The 20,265-nt window shown below is 40.9% G+C and overlaps 1 long non-coding RNA gene across 8 annotated transcripts in view; it reads left to right on the forward strand.

Moving 5' to 3' along the window:
* The first annotated feature begins 265 nt into the window (after positions 1 to 265).
* LOC143666019 (uncharacterized) overlaps positions 266 to 20,265 on the forward strand; it is a 74,096-nt gene continuing 54,096 nt past the window's right edge. For 2 of the 8 annotated variants that reach the window (XR_013167306.1, XR_013167312.1), the window contains exons 1-2: positions 266 to 377; positions 1,980 to 2,273. This is a non-coding gene — a long non-coding RNA (uncharacterized LOC143666019). Of the gene's footprint in view, positions 378 to 1,979; positions 2,274 to 3,112; positions 3,320 to 5,027; positions 5,469 to 8,251; positions 8,992 to 11,263; positions 11,435 to 20,265 lie in introns of those variants that run through there. The other 6 variants (XR_013167307.1, XR_013167308.1, XR_013167310.1 and 3 more) reach the window with 6 other exon arrangements.

Consider the following 20,265-nt stretch of genomic DNA (forward strand, 5'->3'; position numbering starts at 1 on the left):
TGAAGGGAAAGGGAATGGAAGTCAAAGAAGAAGGGCAAAGCAGGTCTTGTCCCTGTGAGTTTGAGGGGGGAAGGAACAGAGAATGGTTAAGAAGAGATGAAGACTGGGTTGACCAAAGGGACATATTAAGAGAGTCCCACATTTCAGAGAATGGGAATGCATTATTACTCCATCCTGTATTATTACCCCATTCTGTATTTTTACTCTACTCTGTATTATTACCCCACTCTGTATTATTACCCCACCCTGTATTATTACCCCATCAGCTCAGTCATTGACTGTAACCACCTCCAGCCTGGCTCACTTCAGCATGAATTCAGAGGGCCTGGGCAGGAGACACCAGCCAACTATGTTCCCCATGGCAGGAGATCTGGCAGGTACATTTTCATAGTTCCTGTAGGTAGATACAAATAAAACTAATAATAATGAGCTATGTTCTAGTTTGCAAGCTGCCAGAATGTGATACAGCAGAAATGGAACAGCTTTTAAAAAAGGGAATGTATTAAGTTGCAAGTTTACAGTTCTAAGGCCATGAAAACATCCAAATTAAACCAAGGCTATAAAAATGTCCAAGTTAAGGCATCCAGGAAAAGATACCTTGGCTCAAGAAGGCTGATGAAGTTCAGGATTTCTCTCTCAGCTGGAAAGGCACATGGTGACATCAGCTAGTTTTCTCTCCTGGCTACTTGTTTCATGAAACTCTCCCAGGGACATTTTCCTTCTTCATTTCCAAAGGTCTCTGGCTGTGTGAGTTGTAAAGCTTTTTCCAAAATGTTCCCTCTTAAAGAGTTCCAGTAAGCAACCCTACCTTAAATGGGTGGAGATACATCTCCATGGAAATGATCTAATCAAAAGTTACCACCCACATTGGGTGGGTCATATCTCCATGGAAACAATCCAAAAGCTCCCACCCAGCAATACTGAATGTGGATTAAAGAATTTGGTTTTCCTGGGATACATGACAGATTCAAACCTGCACACGCTAGAAGGAAAGATATATTGGTAAAGTTGTGAAAACATGGTATGGGCACATAACACATGCATACACACAGAAACAAAGCTGAAATTATATTCAAATCATATTTGGAAGATTAAGTCTCATTAGGGAATTGTTGGGGATTGAATCATGGATCCCATAAAAAACAAGTTCAAATCTTGATCTGCATTCCTGTGGTGTGAACCCATTTATACATAGAACCTTTGGAGATTATTGCTTAATGGGGACTCATTTGTGAATAGGATCTTTGAGGATCCTATTTAGATGAGTCTACATTCATTCAATGAGGCCTTGTTTCATATGACTGGAGTTCTGATGAGGCAGAGGAGAGTTGGTGCAGTCAGGCAGGAAGCAACAGGAGCAGAGCAAGGAGAGAGAAGTGATGACGGCAGACATGCCAGCCAAGGAACCCCAAGGATGGCAGCCAGCACCCAACAGAATGCTATAGGCTCTGTGAGAAAGCATAACCTACCGAGATCTTGATTTTTGAAACTTTATCCTCCAAAACTATGAGACAATAAAGCCCAGTTGTTTCAGCAAACCAGTGTGTAGTATTTGTTAGAACTTAGACAGAGTTTATGGAAAGCTTCAAAGAAAAAGCCACATTTGACCTTGCCTCTGAAGGATGAGTAGGATTTCCATATCAAAAGCAGTGGAAGAAGGGCTTTTCAGGCAAAAGAAATAGTTAAAGCGCAGTGTGTCAGTCAGTATTCTTCAGAGAAATAGAAACCATAGTGTATATATGGATGAATGAAAGTATGTACATGTATGGATGGATTGATGTATTTTAAAGAATTGATTTACACAATTGTGGGGGCTGGCAAGACCAAAATCTGTAGAGCAGGCTGGTATGTGGGAAACTCAGGCAAAAGTTGATTCTGCAATCTTGAAATCAATAAAAATCAATAAAAAAAGGTGTGCAGGCTGGAAATTAGTTGGGATTTTATGCTGTTGTCTTGAAGCAGAATTTCTTCTTTTCCAGGAAGCTTGAATTTTTGCTCTTTAGTCAACTGATTGGGTGAAGGCCATACACATACTTGAGGTATTCTCCTTTACTTAAATTCAACTGATTGTAGTTGCCAGTCACATCCAGAAAGTAACTTCACAGCCACATTGATGTGTTGCATCAAACAACTGGATACCATAGCTAGCCAAGTTGATAATTGGAAACATTGAAGTTTAGACCAAGTGTGTGGGAAATCCAATATTTTGATGATTCTGACAGAGAAGACGTGGGAAGTAGGTTACAACAGATTGAGGAGGAAGCATCCTGCAGGTAAAGAAAATATTTATGATAAATGGAAAGAATTGGGTAATACAGCTATTTCCAGTCTTAATACACAGCGGGTGTGATAGAAAATGGAGATAATGAGGAGGAAGTATAAGGAAACTCTGAAATGCAGAAAAGAGTTGAAAGCTATGGCAGAGAGGGTAAAAAGAGCTTGACCATTGCCAGTGTAGGAAGGTACAAGAAAAAGGAAGGAGAACAGTGAATTTGAAATTGTTCAGGACTCCTGCCTTTCAGGACAGTTGTTCTAGGTTGCTAGCTGCCAGAATGCAATATACCAGAAACGAAATGGCTTTAAAGAAGGGGAATTTAATGAGTTGCTAGTTTACAGTTCTAAGGCCGAGAACATGTCCCAATTAAAACAAGTCTATAGAAATGTCCAATCAAAGGCATCCGGGAAAAGATACCTTGGTTCTAGAAGGCCAATGAAGTTCAGGGTTTCTCTCTCAAGTGGAAGGGCACATGATGAACACGGCATCATCTGCTACTTTCTCTCCTGGCTTCCTGTTTCATGAAGCTCCCCGGGAGGCGTTTCCCTTCTTCATCTCCAAAGATCGCTGGCTGGTGGTCTCTCTGCTTTGTAGTGTTGCTCTCTCTGAATTTCTCATTCTCCAAAATATTTCCTTTTATAGGACTCCAATAAACCAATCAAGACCCACCCAAATGGGTGGAGATATGTCATCACCTAATCCAGTTTAACAACCACTCTTGACTAAATCACATCATCCAGGGGGATGATCTGATTACAGTTTCAAACATACAGTATTGAATAGGGATTATTCTACCTTTATAAAATGGGATTTATATTAATACATGGCTTTTCTTAGGGGGCATACTTCCTTTCAAACCAGCACAACAGCACAGGTGAAGAGCACAGGAAGAAAAACAAGTTTCAGGGAAAAGAGGTCTAGTTTCATGCATGTTGTGACTTCATCCAAACCGCACAGGTCTGAACCACTTACTCTATATGCAATCATGGACAGGTCTCTTAAAGTCTGTGCCTCTGTTTCTTGTTAGCCAAAAAATAAAATAATGATAGCATCACCTTTTCATGCTCTTTTAAGAAATAAATGAGTTCAGCTATAACAATGATGATAATTGTTTTTACTTTATAGGGATGATTGGCATTCAGTTATGTTATGTAATTGACAGCCTCTTTCTGGGATCAATAAAAAATTGGAAATAAAAAAGTAGTAACATTATTTACCTTTCTTAATTTGCAAAAATTTTTCTTAATATTTAAATTGCTCTCATTTTATAGTGTCAAATATGTATGCAATATATATAGCATCAAATATTCTTTTCATTGTAACAACTATTCTGCTTTATCAATTCCCATGAGGGATTATTTTATATGATGTATCTCTGCCTTGCCCCACAACTAACATCCTCGGGAAACTCAGTTGGAATGGCAAGATAATAGAGACAAATTTCTCAAATTAGAATATATAGCTGGTTACTGAGAGAGAGTGAGAATACAGGTTGAGCTTTTTCTCCTTGCATTTCTCCTCCCATGCATTCATGACATATTTATAGTTCACTCTCTCAGTCTCATATTAAGACAATTATTTTCAACTCTCTTAGCTCTGTGTGTATCCAATGAAAAATTATATGCTTATGTTGTTATTTCTTGATCTATAAATTTAAGACATTATCTCTTTTTTACTTCCTGTTATGGTTCATTATGATACATGGGGATTCAGTTCTCTTATCTCAGCCTCCCACTTTTCCCTGCCCAATCTGCCTAGTAGATAGAAACTCTAGGTAGTGTTCTTGTGTTAAATGTTAGAATTGTTATGATTATGTAAATACTGTTCATTGTAGACCAAGTAATATACTGTGATTATCTTCTCTGTCTTTAAAACTATGTAAGCGTTTACAATATTTTGCTTGTTTTGTGATCTGGGTGCCTAAACTTATTTTCCCTGAAATCTTCTTTCCAGACTACCTCATATTTGTGTCCTTCTCCTGTAATCTGGACTGCTTAGATTCACACACTATTATTTGACTGGTATCCTCAGACTTTCCTGTATTGTATTTCTCCCTTATGTTTATCATATCTTTCTCTTTATGGATTTTTTTTTTCATTTTTTTCAGGATTGTTACCCAAGACATTACCAGGATTTTTTATTAAAGTAATATTTTAATAATATTTTAGGTCTTTGCATATTGAAAATGTCTTAAATTTAGCTTTTCTCCTTGATGACACATTGGGTGAGAATAAAATTCTAAGTTAAATGAGCTTCTCCAGAATTGTAAAGGCGTTCCATTGTCCTTCGACATATCTTGTTGCTCTAATATCACTCTGACTCTTGTTTATTTGGCTTACCATTTATTCTTTCCCTGTTTTAGACATTTTTGTACCCTCTTTTGATGTAGAAATTCTGATACCTTATATTGGTATGTTTTGGTGTTGGCCTTTTTCCTTATGGTACCAAGAAAGTGTTTGGTCTCTTTCAATCTGCAGCCCATTTCTAAAAATCCCCTTTCCATACAGTTGTGAGTTAGAATCTGTCAATGAGAGACTTCAGAGCCAGTTGTATATGCTCATGCAGGTGGTAAGGGGACTATCTGTGCAGGATGGCAAGTTGCTAAAAACCACAGCAGTGATGTCCCCTGATCCCTCTCCCAAGATTCTTGATTTAGAATGCCTGCCGGACAGAGCTTCTGAGAACTACCCACTTTGTCACCTGGGATTGTGAGCCATGGACTCTCTCTCATTTTTTTTTTTCACATGGGCAGGAACCAGGAATCAAACCCGGATCTCTGGCATGGCAGGCAAGAATTCTGCGACTGTGCCTCCGTTGCACCATCCAAACCATGGACTCTCTTGAGCCTTTCAGATGCTGGATGTTCTCCCTAAATCTCCAGCCTCCCTGCTTCAGATAATGGATTCCCAAAATCGGTTGTGCCCATGAGCCCATGAGACTCCTGAGACTTATAGGTCCCGGAGAGCTTCTGGCATCACCTCCTTTTTTTTCCTTTTTTCCTTCAAAGCTTAACAGGTTTATTGAAGGTGAGGGAGCAGGGAGAAGGTAGGTGGGAGCACGAAAGAGAGAAAGCAGGTGGAAGCCTAAAAATGGTTCCTGTCTGGGGAGCCAGCAAAAAAGAAAAAGAGAATGGCTACGGCATACCTCCTTTTAGCCATTGCCTGCACATTTCTTCCTCCAGCCTGTTCAACAGTTGTGCATAATACTATTCTTTGTATCAATAGCTTTCTTATTTGGAAAACTGAGATTCTCTTTCCTCAAATTAACCTGCTAGATGTATCTACTGTAAGTTATTTCCTTGATGATTTCGTCTTCTTTTTTTCTTCATAACAACACTTTCTGAAATTTCTGATTTTTCAGTAACGGAACTTTTATACTGATACTCTTTATTTTATTTTCTGGATTTTTTTCCAGTTCTTTACGTTTTGATTATATTTTTAGGAAGATTTTTTAAATTTATTCTTTATTTTAATGACCATGTTTCATTTCTAATAGCGATTTCCTGATCTCAGATTGCTTTACTTCATCGCTTCCTGTCCTTTTTGTATGAGTGCTAATGTTTTCCCAGGAATTTTAATAGTTGTAGTTTTTATTTGCACCTACATTCTGTTCCCAGCTTTACATTTTTTTCCTATTTTATATTGTTTTCATGTTTATAGTATTAGAGGCATTCCACAAAAGCTTGGTGATCTATTTAACCGTGAATTACTATGTGGTTCGGTGGAGGTTGCGTTGCTGACACAGATGAATGGATGTATTTGACTATAGTTGCTCGAAACGTTGACCAATTTTTAAAAGATTCTTAAATGCCCATATCTAGAGATCCTTCCTGTGAATTCTGCTTTGTGAGGAATAATTTTCCATTCTCTTCCAGGAGCCAATATTTTGTTGTAAATAGTCACAAGGCAGAAAGGAGAAGCCTGGGGTTCCAAAAGTAAAATGCACATGTTTCATTTATCTCCCTGTTTTTTACTCCATAGCCCACTAGTTCTATCAGCCCTGTCTTATGTGCCAAAAAGGGGAGCCTCTATTGTTCAGTTTCTCTGGGGAATAAACTACTAGTTTCATGCTGAGAGGTGGGGCACTTTAGCCCAGATTCCTACAGTGCCCTATCACTTGCAATTTGGAAATCTCATTTGGTAAATAGTTTAAAAACCTTAGGTGCTTGCTTTCCTTCTCTGCATATCTTTTTTTTTTCTCTTTCAACAGAATCTATGTGTTAGGAGCTGTTCTAGTTTTTAATAAAGAGTCAGCCATCATCATTTGGTGTCTGGCAGAGACTCAAAGGCAAGCAGGGGAGTGGGAAAGTTTTACAGTGAAAAGGGGAAGGTTTCAGGCAGGCTCTGATTGGAGATCAGTGACATGGGGAAACTGGATGTGAGCTAACTAGAAGAGCTTCTTCTGTGATTGGTTTGGTATTCTCTGGTTGGGCCAGTTCTGTAACGGGGGACAAAGAAATAGTGGAGCTGGCACTCATTGGACAAGCACAAACCTTTCTGGGCTGGATGTGCTGCAGAGGCTGTGGTTTGGCTGCCCAGGTTGGTTGTTGAAAAAGTTGTGGGTTAAAGTTCTGTAGTCACATAGGGCATGGCCATTGCCTACTTCTATAATCACCTCAGTAGTGAAGTGTGAATGGTCCCAAGCTACTCCATCTTCTAATGCAGTGGTCCCCAGAGTGAGATGGGATGGGACATCCAGGGTATGCATGATGGTCTATTAGGGGGTTGGGGGAAAATGCTAGATTTCAATTTATGTATATAATTATATATATATATATATATATATATATATATATATATATATATATATAAATTTATTTACTTTGAAAAATAACCTTTAACAGAGATGGGGTTGTTATTTTTTTCTTTCCCATTACTGCTTCTAGACTGCTATCCTGTCACCTGTGGTGCAATAAACATTAGCTCTCTTCACAGTTTCTCAGCCAATCACCAGTCATCCATGTGGAAACTTGAACTCCAAGGTACAACTTTTGAGGCAGGGGGTGGGTGAGTGGCCCCCAGGTGGTCTGTTGGTGAGAGCCCAGTACCTGCACCACTTCTCTTTGCAGCTGCCGTTTGCAGGTGGTCCCCACTCCCCACCTTTCCATACTCCCCAGCATCTCCCTTGGCCAGGTCTTGTTGCCTCTGGTCTTTACCTCCAGGTTGGGGAAAGTGGTGAAATCCAGGCTGGGGCTCCCATGGGGCAGTGGAGGCCTTGCTCTCCCAGGGCCCCTAGCCTCTGCATACCTTCTCACCATACTCAGCCTCCTTCTTTTCTTCCAAAATACACCTAACAACTCTTGTCCACTGAAGTTACTTCTCCCATTTCATTTGAACTTGTAGATTTATAACTTTTAATTTCTATGTTGTAATTTTATTGAAGTCTTGGAAGGAGAAAGGTAAATACACATGGATCATCTTCCACGTATAGTAGGAAACCCCAGATCCCATTATTTTATTCATTGTAATGCTTTACCGTGTTATTTATTTTAGGGAGCATTTGGAGGAGAGTGGAACCGGGACTGAACAAAACAAAGGTTAAACCTAACAAGTTTAACATAATTAATCTCATTTCAGTACAGCTTAGCCTCTTTTGGAAAAATGCTGTCTGATAGAATTTCTCTCTTGTTGCTCTTATTTCAGAAGACAATTGGAGGGAGCAGCTGGGGGTGAGGGTCCATGTGGTTAGTATTTGCTCTGTTCTGTTATATTCTCTGGGCCTAGCTAAGCATTGGTGATTCCATTTTATCTACCTGGGCATACAAAGGCTGCTTTAATGTGAAGCAAGTAAAACCGTGTTTTAATTTGTAAGATGCCAGAATGCAATTTATCAGAAACAGAATGGCTTTTGAAAAAGGAATTTATTAAGTTGCAAGTTTACAGCTCTAAAGCCATGAAAATGTCCAAATCAAGGCATCCAGAGAAAGATAGTTTAACTCCAAGGAAAAAACCATGACATTCAGGATTTCTCTCTCAGGCAGAAAGGCACATAGAGATGACTGCTAGTTCCTCTGCTCATTTCACAAGGCTCCCCCGGGGACATTTCCTCTCTGTACCTCCAAAGGTCTCTGGCTGCATGGACTCTGTTGGCTCTTTCCAAAAAGAACTCCAGTAAGCAGCCCCACCTTGAACAGGAAGAGAGACATATCTCCATGGAAATCATCTCATCAAAAGTTACCATCCACAATTGGGTAGGTCACATCTTCATGGAAACAATCATAAAGCTCCCACACAGCAGTATTGACTGAGGATTTAAAAACTTGGCTTTTCTGGGGTCTACCCTAGATTCACACCTGCGCATTGTGTCTTGTCCTGTTCTCTTACTGTATCACCATTACTGGATTCAAGGGGACCTACCCCCAACCTGGCTCACCTTGCCATTTCTTCGGTGGCTGCTGATACCTCGTATTGGTATGTGTGGGACTTGGACAGCAGTTTCCTCCAAGAATCCCAAGCAAGATGCAAGGAAGAGTTCCTCCTTTCTCAACTTTCCTCCATGTCTATTAGGATGTTGAACCTGACAGTGAAATCAAGAATCTGTCATCTCAACTCATTTTGTTACTATTCCTTCATCCTGCCATCAGTAGTGGAAAAATGGCTACTTCTGCTTTTTTCTGGATAGGCATGTCTCTTACAACATCCAAGTATGGCTGAAAATCATACTCTTTGTTCTGAATTGACCATCCATACATTTAAGATACAAGAGAAGTTGAGAACTTTGAAAGAACCTTAATAAAAATGTAAATAGATTATTATGTTCTTCTCATAATAGTTTTGGATGTTTCCTTCCGTGCTCCCACATGAGAATCCCACATGAGAGGCAGGGAAATCTTCGAGATAACTTACCTCCCCTGAAAACCTAATTACATGCTTCCAGATTTCCCTTAATGTTACAGTGTTCCATCAGGTCTTCTCTGCCTATGAAAATTTTTCAGTAGGTACATATTTTTTTAATTAGGGGTAGGGTATGTTTTAGTTTGTTAGCTTCCTGAAAGCAGATACCATAAAATGGGTTGGCTTTTAACAATGGGAATTTATTAGCTTACAGTTTTGAAGCTGAGAAAAATGTCCAAAGCAAGGAATCAACAAGGCAGTGCTTTTTTTCCTGCTGCCAGTGATCCTTGGCTCCCCTGCCACATTGCAAAGCACATGGTGATGTCTGCTTACCTCTCCCTTGTCTTCCAGATTTCCATCCTTTCAGCCTCTGGCTTTCATGGTTCTCTCTCTCTCACTCTCACTCTTTCTCTCTCACTTCATACCATTTATAAAGGACTCCAGTAAAAGCATTGAAACTCACCATGAGCCACACCTTAACTAAAGTAACCTCATCAAAATATCCTACTTACAATAGATTAATGCCCACAAGAATGGATTAACTTTCAGAATGTGATTTTCTGGAGTGCATACATTTCCAAACCACTTCAAGGGATATAAGAGGAGGTGGAGAAAAATCATTCTGCAGTTTGTATCTCATGTCAGTGATATGTCAAATGTTTGGTTTTTGTGTTTTTTTAACTTGGAAACAAATAATTTGGCATCTGAGTTTTATGTTTTCTCTGATAACTCCCTGTAGAGTGCATCTACTGACTTGTCTCTAATAATCTGAATAGGAAGAGACTCTGGGGAGAAGACCACCTTACCAGTGTCCTTAAAGTATTATTTCACCACATGATCATTAATTTTCTATAATCTACATTGCGTAATGACTCCATCTATTGCTGTACTGTCATATTCTATTTTGAAATCTATGTTTCTTCAATTTTGCTTAGCCTGTCACAGTTGAGTCACTTAGAAGGTAAAACATTGTACTTTAACCACCTCAACTTAATTGATATAAGGCATTCAATAAAGATAATTTCCCAGCTTGGGAATTCCCTATAAACTACACTACTATGCATACAAAATATATATAATGAAATATACCATGGTTAGAGAGGATAATTTTATACTTTTTGAATTTAAAATATGTGAGCACCACGGCACGATTTCATTCCATTTTTTTCACCATCTATCTTTGTGCAATTTTTATCAAAGGAAATTACATTCCTTTCTGAATTTCCCCTTGACATTCTAGTGGGCAGAATGCCAATCTTACAATTTAAATAAATGAAAAATTTCCTTGAGAATGGGCAAATCAAATGCATGCTGTGTGTCTGGTAGCAGAATTAGTCTTTTAAGTATAGAAGGTGAATTGCTTCTTTTCTAATTACAATATTAAAGTGTGTGCAATTATTAAGTCACCATTGAATAGATATGAATATTTTACTTGCATCAAATACCACCTACATTGTGCTTGAAATTATTCCTGAAATATTATGCAAGAAAAATGAATCTAAATTATTTATTGAACATTTGAAGTGTTTAGGGTCTCTGACTGTAACAAGGTACTATTATTTATTCACAGCTGTCAAGTTTCGATTAATTCAAGGGCTAAATATCCATTTTATGATTTGTCATACCCTCCCCGCTCCTCCCTTTTTCTGGCTGCCTCTTGGCCATCTTACTAATCAATAGCATCAGAACCATGGCATGGACAAAAGGAAAAATAAAACTGTTGGATGAAATGCAAAATTCCTCTATGAAAAGGTTGAATAGTACTGGAATTATTATTATTTGTTTGAAATTTGGATCTGTCATCATTTGTTCTACTTCATTCTCAAGTACATATCAGTCAAAATTTTCTATGAGGAATTTTTACCCTCACAATTAAAATTAATAAATTTACTTATTTTTTGAGAACAGCGATTCATCTTGAAATATCTAAGCTCTCTAGAGTAAAGCAATGTAACTATTAAGCATTATTTAAACTTATGCACCACTATTAAAGTTTGAAAGAATGATCACAATGAGCATAATCCCTTATCTATGTGTTGTATTTATATTTGTAATTTTAGCAATTATTTAAAAATGAATTTTCATGTATGGGGAAAATGTAAATATTCTTTCTGTAGCATAGGGGAAGAAAATATAAATATTCTTTCTGTTACAGAAACAAAGGAAATGAACATAAGATTATCTCCGGTAATCATCCGAAGCATTTTGTCACAGCTTACTGTCCACATGGTAGTGGATTCACATCTGGAGATTAAAAATGATGTCCTTTTAACCTATGAAAATACTTTATTTGCCTACATTAAAAGTAAAAAACAAATAAACAAAAAAACCCAAACAAAAAAAAACAGAAACTGTTATGCTTTTCCATGTTATAGGACTATGGTTGCTATGTCAGTTGGCCTTTTCCCATTGATTTACTTCCCACTCCTTTTAGGCATTTGAGTTTGGTACCTCAACTTTGACCATTGCTAATTTGGATCACCAGATGTGCATGAACGAACACACCTGTTTCCACCTCTTGTATTTTGGATGAAGACAGGGATTGGTGACGCCTCACCAATTACATTTCCATGATTTGAGTCTTTCCCAATACTAGGAAATGGTTTTCTCCTTAACATGTAACGACTCATTAAATTATACATCCTATAGGGCAGGCCACAGTGGCTCAGCAGGCAAGAATGATTGCCTGCCATGCCAGAGGACCCGGTTCGATTCCTGGTGCCTGCCCATGTTAAAAAAAAAAAAAAGTTTAAAATTAAAAATTATACATCCTGTAAAGAATGGCTGTGCCTCAGCTATAGCTCTGATGCTATGCTACAAAAAAATTAGAATTTATAAGTTCATGACATTTCTTTGGGTTTTATTTTATTAACTAATGTGGGGCAAATCATTCTCCAAAACCATTTCAATGAAAGAAAATCCAGTGAAAATCGGATCACACTGTCAGCCGACCCCACCCCCAGATTGATATTTATGGGGTAAAAACAAACTTTTTAAACTTACCTTTTCTATATTTCACATTTGTCAGTTGTAAAAGGAACAGGGTGTTCCTTAAGGAACTTAAGGAGTACTACAAGAGTTCATGAGATACAAACCTTAATGTTTTGTCTAGCTGAATCAGAGGTGCTTCATAAATATGAAGTAGTTTATTTTTTTTAATTAAGTTGATTACAATGTGCTTTCCTCTAAAGCAACTACAACTAGTCACTTACTATCTTCTATAAATCCAAAATAATCTAATTAGCAGTGTGGTCCATTCGACTTGATGTTGCTTTGCCAAATGTGAAAATACAAAAGCAGCCAACAGTATAGGATTAAGTTCCCAGAATTTTTGAAGCAAAACAGGACTCAGTTCTCTGTTACTAACAGTGTATTTGTGAGAATAGCATTCTTACAGTTAAATGCTTTTTCAGGCTTCTATAGCTTGAAAAAAAATTTGAAAAGAAAGAAAATATTCTATTTTTAACACAAGGAAGAGCTTTTATCATGTTAAAAATGCATCTTACAAATACATGAAAAGAACAAGAAACTCATTTACAAATGACATTTAAACCAAACTAGTTACAGTTTCCCATAATAAAGTTGTTGAAGAAAAAATGTACAAAAATTTGGAAAGGCCAGATATTATTTAATATGTAAATAACATAGCTGTGGTGCTTTTTGTCATACTTTTTGGGGGTAAATTATCTGAACTTTTTTCTGACATTTGGGGCATTCCCCGCCATATGTTTGACAGATCTTGATGGTTACTAGAGAAGTTGAGAATGATATGAAGCTCATTTTCCCAACCTTTTTTTTACAAATAAGACACGAGGAGACAGTCTCAGCTGTGACAGGGAAACTCATTCATCCAGAATTAAAGTGGGACTCAAGTTGTACACACATACTTGGACATGGGTAACCTCTCTAGAGAGTAAACTTTCCTGGGCATCAGAGGCAGCATTGGTTTCCACTGATGGTAGAATAACTGGCCATGCCAGTTTATCTAATTAAGCACCTGTATTAGCTCGGCTTCTCATTTGAAGCCTTCAGCTCATCCCGTTCCCTCATCAATGTATCCAACATATTTAACAACAACTAGCCATCATCTTTATACCTCTTAATTCCATATAATTCCATAAAGATGTCAAAAACTTTATCAGAGCCTTGCCTCATATAAGTGTACAATTACCAGAATTGAATGGTGATACTTTGACTGTCTCTTTTGCTAGCTCACCCCATAGACTATCGGCGCCATCCTGATCACGGGAAACAGAATCATTAGTGCCTTTGAGTATAGTTGGAGTAGAAAACCAATTGTAAAAACTCATTTTTAAGATTCTGTTTCTCAAGAACCATTCCCGTTACCAAGCTGTATTAGCTAGGGTTCTCTAGAAAAACAGAAGCTGCAGGAGAAATTTGTGAATATAAAATGTATAAAAGTGTCTCACACAACCGTGGGGATATAGAATCCAAGGTCTGTAGGGCAGGCTGCGATCTGGCAGCTCCAACGAAGGTCCTTAATGAACTCTCAGGAGAGGCTGGCTGGCAGGAAGAGTGGTTGCCTCTTCTGAATCCTCCTTATGAGCTTTCATGTGATTAGATTAAAGATCACTCATTGCAGAAGACACTCCCTTAAGCTGATTGCTTTGGGATGCAGCCAACTTGGTCATGATTTAAGTCCATGAAATGTCCTCATAGCAACAGATAGGTCACTGCTTGCCTCACTAGACAACCGGGCACTACCACCTGGCCAAGTTAATGTCCCGACCCGCAGGACAGTCAACGGGGGTCCGCCACCTGCTGAGGGAAGAATGGCGATGGGACAGAGAGACGCAAGAAGGACAGCAAGACAGGATTCTGATCAAGCTGCAAATTTTATTAAGCAAGCCGGGTGTATATATACCGGCTTGGGGAGGGAGTAGGGTATGTGGAGCATTATGATAGGAGGGAGTTCGAGCCGGCGGGAAAGACTGGTTAGATAATTGGTGGGGAATTCGTGCCGGCGGGAAGGTCCCGGAGGGGACCTATTTCCGTGAAGAACCCTGTTGTAATAGGTAGGTGCTGCTGCATCAGCCAGGGTGGCCATGTTAACCCAGTCGCCATCTTAGGTTAGCCTCTTGTCCCCAACATCTCCTCCCTTTGTTTTTCAAAAGGACGGAGGAAGAATGCTGATCAAGCACTCTCTTGGCATTAACCTTTACTGGGGGAAGTAGAGGCCTCATTCCCCAAGTTGTTGGTGGCTCTGTTTTTCTAGGGAGAGGAGTTTTCACAGAGCAAACCTCTATGCAAATGAGGCATACTTCTCAAGGAGCTCGAAAGCGGCCTTCGATTGTTTTGGCCCTCCTTTGCAGTGCTTCGCCTTGCACCCAGCGGTACCAATCATAGCATAAGCTAGAAGCATACTTTCGAGTGGTATGCTGCTCCCGTAGGAGGGGGAACTTACAGAGGGTGGGCGGTTTTGTAGCCTCCCAGGGTAACGCCCTGGTCCTGGAGAGCAAGCCTTTGGTAATGCACCTGAATGGGTCTCCCTAGGGCTGAGTTAACTTGATCCCTTACAAGTTGAAGTGTTTTCCTAATAACAGCGGGTGCAACAGATATTACAAGGAGCAGAGTGAGTAGAGGGCCTAATATAGGGAGGAGGTAAGGCAATAGTCCATTAAAGGCGCTCCATAGAGGAGAGTCAGCCAGGTCTCGTCTTCTTTTCTCCAATTCTTCCTGCAGCTTCTTAATTTTGTCTCTGACGATGCCGGATTTATTCGCATAGAAGCAGCAGTGTTCCTGTAAAGCCAAACATATCCCCCCTTTTTCTGCGGTTAATAAATCTAGCCCTCTACGATTTTGTAGGACTACTTCGGCAAGAGAATCTAACTGGTCTTGAACGTCCTGAATAGTACTTGATAAAGCTTGTACATCCCCAATTAATTGTTTAGATAATTTAGTATATTGTGTGAGTGAAACTCCTATACCAGCAGTTCCCGTACCTAAAGCTCCTACAATACCCATTGTAGCCAGGAGGGGGAGCATTTGTACGGCCCTTTTTTGGCGGCCAGCAATAAGGTCTAAACTAGGAATAGGTACTGGCTCATTCCCATCGATGATATCGATATTAGGAAGGAGTATACTTAGGACACATAATCCAGTCCAATTTTGTGGGAGTGCAGTATAAGCAAGGCTACCTCCACATACAAATACAGTGCCGTTAGTGGGACAGAGGGGGTAAGAGACATTGATTGTTTCCAGACAACTAACGGTGATTACACCGAGATCTATTTCATAACTATCATTAGTGGATGGCGAGGAGAAGCAAAGAGTGCTGTTTTCGAACTCTATCAGCACTCGGAAAGGTATGGAGACAGTGCAAGAACTAGAAGAGTTGCTATAGGTATTATTGGATGGTGCCAAGGCAAGGGGCAGGGGGCCTCCCATCCGCAGGCAAAGCCAGCAATCAGATGCCAGACCTGGCTTGGATATATTGAGAAATTTCCAGGTGGCAGTCAAAATATCAAATGTTTGGGGGTCCAGATCCAAATCTTGGACTTTTATTTTCGCTAGGGGGTGATAATGGAGTTGAGGATACAAATGATCAATGATTGCTTGTATTTGTTTTTTAGCTACGAGCTCTCTAGCTTGATCTTGGGGTCCCCCTCCATCTGACATGTGTATTGGGGGTGTAGGTGACCAGCACACCTCCTTCCCTATCTTGGCGTCACTTCCGCCACAGTTACTGAGTTGGAGCTTAGAGTTGCTTATTCCTTCAGGCGGCTTAAACGCTAAATCTGTACGAGATAATTTTGTAAAATAGTAATTTTTGTTCTCAAACATGCACTGCGAATACGCCGTATAACACTGGGCATGAAGAGAGGAATATATCGTGGTGCAATTACACTTTGGCAATACCCCATTAATGGGGCGTGCTAGATCAGGGATTGTAAGACAGACCCATCTTTGGGTTCCTACTCCAGCGGACTGGCCATTTAGTAGGTAGGCTGTCCTTTTCCCACAACTCTGCTGCAATGAGTATGTCCCTTTCATGGGGGGGCTGGTAATTAACTCTCCACAACCACATGCACCAGCACGGAGGTGTTCCCTTAGTTTTTGGATGGCTTGTGGGTCACCCCAGCCACCAGAAGTATATTTTAGGAGCGAGCATAAGATGACAAGTCTAGAGGGAGATATTAATAAAGCCATTCTAATAAAGACTGTTTTGTCCTACACGTGGTGTTCCATGTACCGGAATGCCACCAAATAAAGGAATAGTTTGTGTTACAAAAATAGTGGAGGCGAACCTCTTCTGCCAAGGCCAAAATGGCAAGGTGCAGGACAAAGGTAAACAGGAGGAGAAAAACGGCAAGGAAAATCCAACGGCAGAGCTGTGCTTTCTTCACACGGTCCATACGTCTCCTGCAAAACATAAAATGAAATTTTCTCAGGGCGCAAAACCCTGGAGGCTGATTTTAACATTTCCCAGCTTCTTGGGGACTTTCTTTTGGCTCAAGAGAAGGCGCCTCAGAGGTGAATTTTGGTAGGGGTGAATCAACATGTTTTATCAGTCTTTCTGGGAGCCAGCGAGGGCCCTCTTTTTCCTGATCATATATGCAAGCAGAGCCTCGGCCCCAAATTATCACGGGGTCAGGTCCGTTCCATTTCGATGTTAAGGGGTCACGCCACATAACAGTGGCTTGATTTGTGGAGGTCTCTGGGTGCCAATGTCGATCAGCTGCGGAACGCCCATTGGTGTCAACTGATAGAAAATTAAGAACAAAAAGCGCATGGCGAAGAAGGTCACGAGGGCGCTGCCTCATGAGCGAGAGGGTGCTATCTTTCAGGCGTCTCAGGGTATTTTTCAGGGTACGATGTGCTCGCTCAATTATTCCCTGTCCCTGAGGATTATAAGGGATTCCTGTAACATGTTTAATATTAAGTTGCAGGCAAAAGTTTTGGAAGTTTTTTCCCGTATAGCCAGGCCCATTATCTGTTTTGATGGTTTTTGGCTGACCCAAAATGGAAAAACAGTGTAGTAGATGGGATTGAACATCCTTTGAGGCTTCTCCAGTATGGAGACTGGCCACAACGAATCCACTGAAGGTATCTATACTAACATGCACATATTTTAACCTGCCAAACTCTGGTAAGTGCGTGACATCCATTTGCCACAGTTCATTAGGGATTAGTCCTCTGGGGTTAACTCCCAAGTGTGGGACCGGCAATTCAGTGACACAGTTTTTGCAGGCCTTAACTATGGATCTTGCCTGTTCCCTAGAGAGGTGATATTTGTGACGAAGGGTGGTTGCATTTAAATGGTGTTGAGCATGGGCTTTTGTGGCTGCTTCGAGTGGGTTGAGGACGGCGAAATGAACTGAGCGAGTGGCTGCATCTGCTAGAGCATTGCCCTCGGTAAGTGGGCTAGGTAGGTTCGAGTGTGCTCTGAGGTGTCCAATGTAGAAAGGAAGGTGGCGCTGGTGGATAAGCCTTTGTAATGTCGAGAATAACTGAGTAGTGCTGGTGGAGGGTTTGATAAAAGGTGTTGTTTCTAAGAGGGGGATGGACTGTGCAATGTAGGCACTATCAGTGTATAGATTAAATGGCTGGGTCTGGAGTGTTTGAAAGACGTGTAAGACTGCAAAAAGCTCAACAAGTTGAGCCGATGTAAAAGGGGATGGAAGGGGAGTGGCTTTGCCCTGAATTACATAGGCGGCGGTGCCATTGGCAGAGCCATCGGTGAAAACTGTGAGCGCTGGGGCAATAGGTGTTTGTGATGTGACCCGAGGGAAAACAAACTGATGAGTTTTTGCAAACTGGATTATGGGATCACTTGGATAATGATTTTCTAAATTGCCTGAGAAGGAAATGAGAGCGATTCCCCATTCGTCATTTGTTTGAGATAACCATTGTATTTGTTCTAGCGTATATGGGAGAATGATGGTATCAGGGTCCCTTCCGAATAACTGGAGGCTCGTTCCTCGACCTTTTATTAGGAGGGAGACAGTTAAAGATGGATAGGGGAAGAGAACTTTACTCGGTGTGGAGGGAAGGTGTACCCAGTATAAAGGTGAGCCTTTATTTGTGGGAGACTTTGGATTAAGTTGCCAAAAAACACCTGTGGGCGCACGAGGCGTGGGAAGAATGATAAAATATAATGGTTGGTCATAATGTATTTGATGACAGGTTTGATGTTGGATAGCCGATTCTACAATGGTTAGTGTTCGAGCGGCCTCCTCTGTCATAGTTCGAGGGGAGGAGGGACTGGGGTCACCTTTTAGTAAGTCTATAAGGGGTGCTAGTTGCTCAGTTGTTAATTTCAAGTAAGGGCGGAGCCACTGGATATCACCTAAGAGTTTTTGAAAGTCATTTAGGGTTGTTAAGTGACTAGTTTGTAGACGGATTCTTGGTGTTAGGACTCGCTCTTGGTGGAGCTCAAAACCTAAATACGAGAACGGATTTGAAACTTGTATTTTGTCTGGGGCTATTGAGAGGCCCATTGCCTTCAGATGTTTTAAGAGCATTAGAAAGCAGGCATGTAAGTTAGTAACTGTTTCGCTGGCAATTAGGATATCATCCATGTAATGGAGGATATAATTGCATGGCCACTGAGTTCTAACAGGATGGATGGCATTGGAGACAAATTTTTGGCACAGTGTTGGGCTGTTAGCCATGCCTTGCGGAAGAACTTTCCATTGGAAGCGAGGCATGGGGGCTTGAAAATTAGTTTGAGGGACGCTAAAAGCAAAGTACTGTCTGTCCTCCGGATGGAGGGGTATAGAAAAGAAACAGTCTTTGAGGTCAATAATTATTTTATGCCAATTTGCAGGGATAGCAACTGGCGAGGGAAGGCCAGGTTGAAGCGCCCCCATGGGGACCATTACTTTATTAATGGCACGTAAGTCTTGTATTAGTCGCCATTTGCCAGATTTTTTCTTAACAACGAAAATCGGGGTGTTCCAGGGCGAGTGGGTAGGTTCAATATGCCCGGCATGAAGTTGTTCCTGTACTAACTGTATGGCTGCCAGGGTTTTATCTAAGGTTAATGGCCATTGATCAACCCACACAGGTTCAGTGGTTTTCCACGAAATTTTTGTTGCGTGGGGTACAGGAATGTCAACGACCATTAGGGTAAATTTGGGTTATAACCAAGTCCTGTCCGGTCACTTCGTGGGGATGTCATTATGGGTTGCTTCAAGCCCTGATTATTTTTTCCTAGCCCTTGCCCAGGGAGATGCTGCATGTTTAGCATTTGTGCAGTGACAGCATCGTTTGGGCTATGCATGATAATTCTCATTTGGCTTAAAATGTCTCGGCCCCACAAGTTTATTGGTAAATCGGGCACGACATATGGTAAGACATTTCCTGTGTTGCCCTCCTGATCTTCCCATTTCAATAGCTGAGCGCTCACGAGGGGTTCATTTTGGCCACCTATACCTTCGATTACAGTATGAGTGGAAGTGAGGGGCCAAACTTTAGGCCAGTGTTTTGAGGAGATGACAGTAGCGTCAGCCCCAGTATCAATAAGGCCTGTAAAGGATTTCCCATTAAGTTTTAAACATAAGGTTGGTTTCTCTTTAGTAATAGGTTGGGTCCAATAAACATTTGATGACCCAAAACAGTTTTTTGAGCGATAGGGCTTTTTAAAGTTGGTATTGATATGTTGAAGGGGGAGCAAGATGAGCTGTGCTATCCTATCACCAACATGGATGGGAGCGAGGTCATAGTTAGTGGCAGCAATAATATGAATTTCCCCTGTATAATCACTGTCAATTATTCCCGGGGTGATTTGGAGGCCTTGCAGGGCGGCGCTAGCTCTTCCTAGTACTAGCCCAAAAGTGTTAGGAGGCAATGGCCCATAGACTCCCGTAGGAATAAGTAAAGGTGATGTTTCTGGGGTTAATACCGAGTTGGAGGAGGCACAGAGGTCCATTCCCGCACTCCCTGCTGTGGCCCTCCAGAGTTCTGAGACACGGAGGCATTTTGAATGGTGGGTAGCGTCGGAATGGAAGGGAGGGGTTGCTGCTGGGGGACAAACCGTACTGCCCCGGTGTTTGTCCTCTGAGGGGCCTGGGGCCGGCCCCGATAGGAGTTTCCCTGCTGCTTAGGCATTAAAGGCTGACCCGTGATGTCAGTTTTAGAGTGACAATCAGAGGACCAGTGAAACCCTTTTTTGCACCGAGGACAGATGGTGCG

The sequence above is a fragment of the Tamandua tetradactyla genome, chromosome 22 (assembly GCF_023851605.1).
Source record: "Tamandua tetradactyla isolate mTamTet1 chromosome 22, mTamTet1.pri, whole genome shotgun sequence".
Lineage (NCBI taxonomy): Eukaryota > Metazoa > Chordata > Mammalia > Pilosa > Myrmecophagidae > Tamandua > Tamandua tetradactyla.